The sequence below is a fragment of the Labeo rohita genome, chromosome 5 (assembly GCF_022985175.1).
Source record: "Labeo rohita strain BAU-BD-2019 chromosome 5, IGBB_LRoh.1.0, whole genome shotgun sequence".
In the NCBI taxonomy this organism is placed as follows: domain Eukaryota; kingdom Metazoa; phylum Chordata; class Actinopteri; order Cypriniformes; family Cyprinidae; genus Labeo; species Labeo rohita.
Genome location: NC_066873.1, coordinates 46691546 through 46700662, shown reverse-complemented (window position 1 = coordinate 46700662; position 9117 = coordinate 46691546). Strand labels below are relative to the sequence as shown.

Sequence of the window (9117 nt, the reverse complement as noted above, 5' to 3'; positions counted from 1 at the left end):
ATAACTTGACTGATAAGGGCATTATAACTGCATTCTAATAGGCTTCATCACACAGTGATTTTTTTATTTTATTTTATTTTTCGCATATAGGCCTACTTATACATAGGCTACTCAATAATGTCAGCTCATAAATAATTAAAACAACAGTTACAGTATTATCGTAGAGGATGAATATGGCACACTCAGGTGCTGTGCAGTGAACAGCTGTTACTAGATCAGCACTGGATCACTGCACTGACCAAACACAACTCGCTCCTTCACAGCTCTCTGTCTGCTGGAGTGTTTGAAACTGTTGTCTGTTTCAGTCTTTTCCCTGTTGTTATTTATTCTGGTTATATCAAAAAAAGCTCAAAGCGCTCCAGCTGTCTGTGTGTTCAGACTGTGATTGCCAGCGGATTAGAGCAGGAAATTAATCAGAGGCTCCGATATAGGAGTATCTGCGACATGGCAGCGCTCCAGAGATGATGGATCGGCGTGGATGAGGATGGCACACACCGGCACCTGTCTGGAGGAAACTGGAAGCTGCTCTGCAGCCAAACGCTCTGAGACGAATGAGCTTCAGTGATTAGACCCAGTGTGAACGCCGTGTGTGTGTCTGCACAAACTACTGTATGAGCGTCTCACGTTGACTGACTTTGATTGGGTCTAATTTGCTTCTTATTCTGGTAAAAAATATAACCCACTCTGACTTGTCAGATGCCATCTGAGTGCCTTATTCTGAACCATATGACTAATAGCCTATGTTAACATGGTTTCATTGCCATTTATAGAAAAACTCAGCTGCAGTAGAGGATTTTGATTCATCCCAGTGACTCAAAGTGTTTAAAACATAGGCTACATGTACAGTTCAGCTGACTGATTTGCTGTCCTTAACTTTGTTGTTATGCAAATGTAAATGCGAGTTATTTTGGTTATATTATTTTCACTCAAAATGCCTCTTTTTCTTTTGAATATAAATGTAATTTTGCTTATTTGATATTGGTATATATATATTATTTTATTTTATTGTTTTGTATTGTATTGTGTTGTTTTGTATTGTTAGGAAGTGCATTGTCGCTTTAAGAGTGTACAGTTGTTCGCGCGTGCGCATCGCTCGTCATTCACGTCATTCTAAACCGAGAAACGTTTGTGTCGTGGTTCATCGAGGCATTAAACGGTAATATTACTGACATTTGATGATATATGCTGAACTGAAGCTGTTTGTTGCTTTGTTAAACATACTTTGCGATGTGGGATTATGAAATTGTATTTGTGAATGATTGCGATTGTGACTGTTTGCATTCGTGAGTGAGATTAGCAGATATTAGCAGGTGTTGTTTAATGGAGGGAGTCACAGAATTCATGTTTTCAAAGTATTTCCCATTTATGCAGGTATGTTTTTGTTGTATGTGCAATCTTTGTGATTAATTTCATGTTATTGTTATTCGTTTTGAATTAAGCTATTTTCGAAAGCGGATTCGCGAATCATTTGATTCAGATCGGAACTTCGATGGGGGTTCGCGAATCATTTGATTCAGATCGGAACTTCGATAAGTGTTCGCGAATCATTTGATTCAGATCGGAACTTCGATGGGGGTTCGCGAATCATTTGATTCAGATCGGAACTTCGTTAAGTGTTTGCGAATCATTTGATTCAGATCGGAACTTCGATAAGTGTTCGCGAATCATTTGATTCAGATCGGAACTTCGATGGGGGTTCGCGAATCATTTGATTCAGATCGGAACATCGAAGTTTTAGCTGTGGAAATTGCGTTTAAAATTGTGGCATGCAGGGCAGTGTAATAAAATAAATCCTTGAAGTCTCCAGACATGTTTTTAAAAGTTGAACTTTTAACTTGACACTATAGGTTTCAACCACAAACTAACAAGCGCGCGCACGCACACCTGGATCTGATTGACAGACACAAACATGCTTTTGTTTCAGCAAGATTTGCTGTAAATGTTACGGTTATTTGAGGAAATAGTTTGCTTCCTACATTCAGTTTAACAGTGGAATAAACGTGTTATGGTTCAGCGTTCATGCGGTAAATGCTCGTTCTGGAATGCGCGGGTTTTTCCTCAGGTAATGTCGATATCATGATCCATTTCAGGAGCTGCCAAAATTACAATTTAACATCAGTCAGAGTGGGGCTGGGCGATAATTCGATAACGATAATTTGCTCGATATAATTTTCCTCAGTAAAATGACATAAGGAGATAAATGTTCGATATAACTTTTATGCGCCAAAAGCGGAACGAAATAGCGCGACTCATTTGAATCGCGCCACACGGAGCGTTTATCCGCACGGGCCAATGTTCAAACTGCCGCCCTGCGCGAGCTCACTACAGAAGATGCGTTTATTATCTCGATGCGGCGCGGACGCGTCTGCAAAAACTGAGCGCGTTCCACCGCATGCGCGTCCCTTCCGTTATGAGCGCAGCTGCCGCGCGCCACATTTGAAATAACAAACTTAACGGCCAAAAGACGCGACATGTGAACGGCTCCGTCACGCGAGCACTAAACAGCGCTGTGAGATTCAGCGATGAACACAAATGACTCTGTGATTCAAACTAGTTTAAAGCTGTGTGCAACAACACAGTCAGAAGACTTTTCAATCTACACATCGACATCATTTACCATGATTTACTGTAGTAACACTCACTGCACCATGGTATTGTGGCAGCAATGTGGGATATTCACACTGAATTTGATTACAGGAGTAATGGTATATAATTATAGTATGTATGTATTTGTGATGAAGCTATAGCATGTGTGCATTTATACTTAATGTTTTCAGACTACCGTTTTTCATACAAATAGGCTACCTATAAAACCATGTAGTTATATTTTTACCATGGTATTGAGGTACCATTATGTGTGGTTTTAACTGTGTTTATCATGATTTAAAATGTATGCATGCTACTATGGGAGACCAATGCTTAATTAAAAAAAAAACAGTCAGAGTAAATGTGTCCATAAAAAACTGAGGTTGCTACAGTTTTTACAGATGTCACTGATTGATAATGACCAAAAATTTACCTCTGCATCCTCAAGCTACTATCAAATGTGCATTTCTAGGAGACAAAAAAGTGATATTACTATTATTATTATTATTATTATTATTATTATTATTACTATCATTATCATTATCAGACAACCCAAACCTGTTTCTTGATTTGAAACAATATAACTCATTAGAACATGCAGAAATTAATTTTTCTATTTAGATATTTATTTTGTTGAGGAAAATGAATGGTCTGGCTTCTACAACTTCCTCTTTGGAGCAAAAAAATGACTTTAAACTGGAAAGAAATAAAGATTTGACATTTATCGTGATAATTATCAATATCGACTGATATGAAAAAAAATATCGTGATAATTTTTTGCCCATATCGCCCAGTCAGAGCTACAGAAATGTAATTTAAATGGGATTTTATGTAGCAGGTCTGTCTTAGTGAATATGTTTATGTGTGTGATTGTGAATGTAAAAGCACGTTTGAATGAAACGCAGTGATCAACATTGAGATTGATGTGCGATTGATGCTTTTAAAAGCGTTTCGTGAACCTCTTCGACATTTGAGTCGTTACACAACACACGCACGGGTCAGATATGAGGACATAAATCATGTTATTGAACTGAACTCAACTGATCTGAATAACTCTATATGGTTTTCTGTAAAGCTGCTTTACAGCACAATTTGTGTTTGTATTATATCTGATGAACACTAATATTCTTATTTTCCTGTTTATTACTGTGAAGCTGCTTTGAAACAGTCTGTATTGTATAAAGTGCTATAGAAATAATGAAAGTACATTAGTCTGATGTCTGACCAATATGAGTAACAGGTCAGGTTTGTCTCTTGATTAGATTAGATGTGCTTCTAAAGAGCTTTCTGAATGCAGAGAGATTTGTATGGACATTTGGGGTAGAAAATATGATTGGTTCAGAATAGAAACAGAAGAACTCTTACCATGATAGAAGAACAAACACATGTGTGTGTTATTATCTCCAGGCCTCTTCAGCAGCTGCGACCGCAGGGACGAGACCCGCTGACCGACCGCACCGACAGACCGCAGGAGATTGAGTTCACGGCTGCCTGGTGAGACTCGTCTGAATCTGAACACACACACACACACACACAGACAGAGAAAACTGTGTCTTCCTCAGTTTTTTTTTATTTTCCAATAGAAATATCTGTAAATCAATCAATACATTTGCTTGGATGCATATATAACTTGAAATCTCAAAAGTCTGAATGTTTATGCTTTAAACAAGAACAATTATCTGCCAGTGATGAGTGTTGCCCTCTGAATTAAGTGTATTTCTTGTTCCAAGATATTTGTGAATGTTTTAATCATAAACTCACTTTGATTTGATGAATTTCACAGAAAACATTTTTTTTTGCAATGTGATCAAAATTACAGTACGAATTATATTCATATTCTTGTTGTTTGAAGCAGAGCAATTCAAGCCTTAAGCTTATTTATTTTTAGTCAAATCAATCAGAAAGCAATGGAGAACTGTGGGAACATAACAATGTTTTGTTTCATTTAATTTATTCCTTAAATGTTCTTTATTTGATCTTAAAGGAGAAGTCCACTTTCAGAACAACAATTTACAAATAATGTACTCACCCCCTTAAATGCAGGTTCAAAGTCTCCAAACTAGTGTTTCTCAACGGGGGGTGTTCGGACAGCATCGGGGGGCGCTGGAAGCAGTATTTTTGAAAGGGGGGCGTTGAGCTGTTGTTGGGGGGCGTTTGGTCAAGACGAGTTTACACCAAAGATGTATGAGCTGGAACTTGCAAAGAAAATGGTCTGCCACATCCTAACGCTGTCTCTACACTGGATACATCAAAACACACTTTCTATATCTATTTTTCAACTTGTTGGTAGCGCAGGCGCGTGGAATCCCGCAGCAGAAACAGAACGCGGCATCTGTTTACTGTAGCGCTCGTGCTCAGTTGTTACTGAACGACTGATTATAACGGGATCTATGTGCTTTAACACACGTGTCGCGCTGTTCACGGTCAGTGTAGTAGTGCTGTTCGCTGCTAGTTTACAACAAATCTCCTGCTCCTAGACCTGACGGTGTATCATTTCCTTAGCAACAACTTCAGTACTTTGTTTTGCTTGTTTGCTTGACTTTCTGTAGCGCAGCTGCCGCGTCAAAACAATAGCAAGCATTTAGACACAATAAATCAAGAGATGTTTTTTCTTGTTTAGAAAAATTAATATTAATACTTTTTGTTTGCTGATTGGCTGCAGTTGGTTTGAATACCAAATTATTCAAAGAATATTAGTTTATTCAAAGCTCACAAATATAGCCTAATTTATATCCACGTAGCTCTTTTGCTCCTTTTTTGCTTCTAATGATAATGGTGCTTCAAATGATAAATCAAAAATGTGATGAATGTCATGTGGCAATTCACCTGCTTGCTGTGTTTCAAAGCAGTTTATTTGGTTATTCTATAACCTTTTCACTTTTATTTTGCCTCTGTCCCAACTTTTTTGGAGTGGGATGCATACTACTTAGTTTTAAAAAAAAAACTTGAAATATTCTCACAAAATCTATGAAATATAATAAAGTAGGGTTTACATTTCTTCTATTTGCATTTGTAAATGTGGTATTTACTCACCAAAATAACAATGTTCACTATGCCATTTTTATTTAGTCTTTTTCAATTTGGGGCAACACTGAAGCTGTAGCAATGAAAACCACCAACATGCTTAAAAACTCTGTAAATGAATGTTATTACACTTATTTTAAAATAATTTACTGTAAAAAAAAGTACTTCACTGTCTTTTTTGATCAATTCAATGCATCCTTGAAATAAAGTAATTTCCTAAAAATCATAATGACCCCATACATTTGAATTACTGTAAATATAATAACAGTCCTCATTATAAACACAAAATAATAATAATAATCAACTTTAATATTCAGTGAGGACAATTAGACTACAATTTATTTGATGGGGGGCGGTGAGGGACCTGGATAATGGGTAGGAGGGCGCTGGCCCAAAAAAGGTTGAGAACCACTGCTCTAAACGATCCCAGCCGAGGAAGAAGAGTCTTATCTAGCGAAACAATCTGTCATTTTTTTCAAAAATAAACATTAGTGTAATTTTTAAGCACAAAAGCTGGTGTAGCACAGGCTCTGGGACACACATCCATGTTGCTACGAATTGGTGATGTGTCATTCTTGAACGATTCTTTCCTTTTGAACGAATCTTTAATGTGACTCGGGGAGTGATTCGTTCAGTCGCACATGCGCAACATCCTATTAGGTTCTGTACTGGAATTAGTTCACCTGTTTCGAGTGGTTCGTTCATCTTATGGGGCTGTGACGTGATGAACAAACGACTCAAACCTAAAAACTTGTCAGATAAGAGGTGAGGTGAGATAATCATAGACTAAAGACCCAGGTAAACAATGAATGAATCTTTTCTGTTTCTTATAGCATTACAGTTTTGTCTTGTTTGTGATCAATGTTTGTGTAAGCAGTAGATGTGTTCGGGAAGTAACACGTAACATTTTAATTATATTTTGCTAAAATGAACAAAATGACTCAAAGGGATTCGTTCATTTTGCTGAAAGAGACTCAAAGTAAATTATCTGTGAATTGTTCTGGAAGTGGACTTCTCCTTTAAACAGTCACATACCTTCACCAAACCTGCAGAACCCTGTCTGCTTGACATTGTTTCAGTGAAATTGAATGCGGTGTATTTTGAGTTTTTTTAGGGTGAATCCAAGTGGCTCACGTCATCTTCATACCTTTAATCTTTGTTGGTCTTCAGATGTTTAACGTGCTGTTGTGTGAAGGACTGAGTCGTCGTGTTTTACACCGACACCAGGGATAAATTATACAGCATTGCCGTACATCACCTGCATTCACCCTGTTTGTAAGCACTAACTGGTGTTGATGGTTATTATCATTAATAATCGCCTGTTTCTCAGCCCATTAGTCAGCAGATCCTCAGTAGACGCTGCAGGTGTGGCGGCGGTCGCAGACACACATGTGCGGTCAGGAGAAAACGCTCTCATCTGACACGTTCTCATCCAGAGGAGATCAGAGAGACACAGTCAGACGCTTCATGCTGTACAGAGAGAATCAGCTGCCGTCTGTGATTTCAGAGAGTCTGGTACAGACAGACAGAGGGTGAGTGTGGTAATCGAGTGAGTAAGTGTGGATGTTGTAACTTTGCTCCACAGGTCGTCTCAAATTACTCTTTCTTCACATCAGAAACTGCTGTTTATTTCTCTGTTTCTAGGATGGTTTGTGTGTTTCAGACTGATGATGTTCTTCACTGTTACTCCAAGCAAACGCTTTTCATCATACGGTATGTTATTACAGCACTCCTCATAACAGTTACTGATTTGATTACACTTAAAGTCAAGCCACTTCAGGCAAAACCAGTGTTTTTTCATGCACTGGTCAGTTTTGGTCTATTTTGCTTCCATATCATCTCTTCTTTCAGATTCTGTACAGGAAACATCCAAGTATTTATTTTATTGCACTTTATCCAGTTTCAACCTTTAAAGATTTTTTTTTCTTACAAACACCAAACTTTAGAGTTTTATTCCTCTCTATATTCTGAAGCTTTGTTCATATTTCATTCACAGTGATTTATATAACATTTTTCTCCTAAAATCATGAAGAAAATGTATTTGTTTTTTGTCTGTTGACGGTGTTTTGTGATTTATGGAGACCCCATCTAGAAAAATCTTTAATATGTCAAAAAAAATCAAACTAGAATATTGAGCCTGAAAGTTCAGATTTCTGTTCTGAACTCTGAAATATTTCATGAAATAATGCATAGTTGGCATATTTAGGTGATCAGCTGCTGAAGTATGCTGTCGATTAAAGTGTTTGTTGTGTAACAGACACAGAAAGCATCATTAAACACACCAATGTGTGTCTGTCACAGATCTACACGAACACGTGTCTGCAGCTGCTGATGAATCAGGTGTGTTTGATGAGGGACATGGTGGGGAAGCGCTGATGATGATGATGATGATGATGATGATGATGATGGTGGGAGAATGAGTGGAGTGTTTCAGTGATGAGATGAGGGTCGAGTCCTGCTGTGTTTGTTAATGTGGGGCCTCCAGGGGCCGCTGGAGCACATCATCCAGAGCTCATAAACATGCACAGGCTGCCCTTTACACACACACACACACACACTGACCTGAGCGCACACACTCTTAAAGGGCAGGCTGTTAATGCAGTCTGAATATCACACACACACTCATGTGTGTCCAGAGCACAGAAACACGAGGCTCCGTGTCCGTGAGGATGCTGTTTTTATTTTCAACAGCTGATTTATGCACACACACACACACACACACACACACACACTCGTGACCAAGCTGCCCCCCATCGTGGCTGTTGTTTGTGATGGTAGTGAGTGGTTGTATGCTGCAGTATGTATCATATGTGTGTTTTCTGTCATTATAATGAATATATGATGCAGGTGACATGCTTACTGTAAACAATTTCCACATATTTCAGCTTACAGACTAAAGTTCAGTTGCTGTCATAAATTAACTAACAAAAAACTTAATTTCTCAACTTATTTAAATGAGTTAATGTAAAAACGTAAGTTGCCATGACTGATCATATTTTTTTACGCTGATTTGTTAACTACATTAGAAGCAATGATCAGTACTTCTACAGCATCTATGAACATTAATGGTCATTTCAACCTTAAATAATATGTTATTAGAATCAAAAGTGTCTGTTAACTTTAGCTAATGCACTCTGAACTAATGTATTTTTATTAAAATAGTTTCTGTAGATCTTAAGAAGGCCTTAAAAATCTTAATTCATCCTTCCACAAAATAAGGCCTAAATCAGTTTGCCAATAGTTATGGCAATAAATTACGCGTTTACCGCAAAACATGAATGTCTTCCTTAGTATTTTTGTCTTGTTTTCCAGTACAAACTTCTAAACATCCTTAAAGCAAGATACAATACAAAATTAAGTGAGTTTATACTTAAAACAAGAACAAATACATGTACCTATATATATATATATATATATATATATATGTATATATATATATATATATATATATATCGCTCTCATAAACCGTGATTAACTAGCAGTTATAAATGCACATATATGACGTCC

The 9117-nt window shown here is 37.5% G+C and overlaps 1 long non-coding RNA gene across 1 annotated transcript; it reads left to right on the top strand.

Moving 5' to 3' along the window:
* The first annotated feature begins 1098 nt into the window (after nt 1-1098).
* Nucleotides 1099-7323, top strand: LOC127165323 (uncharacterized). Its single transcript, XR_007827769.1, has 4 exons — nt 1099-1156; nt 3994-4080; nt 6941-7142; nt 7255-7323. It is a non-coding gene; the product is annotated as an uncharacterized LOC127165323 (long non-coding RNA).
* Nucleotides 7324-9117: the final 1794 nt, after the last annotated feature.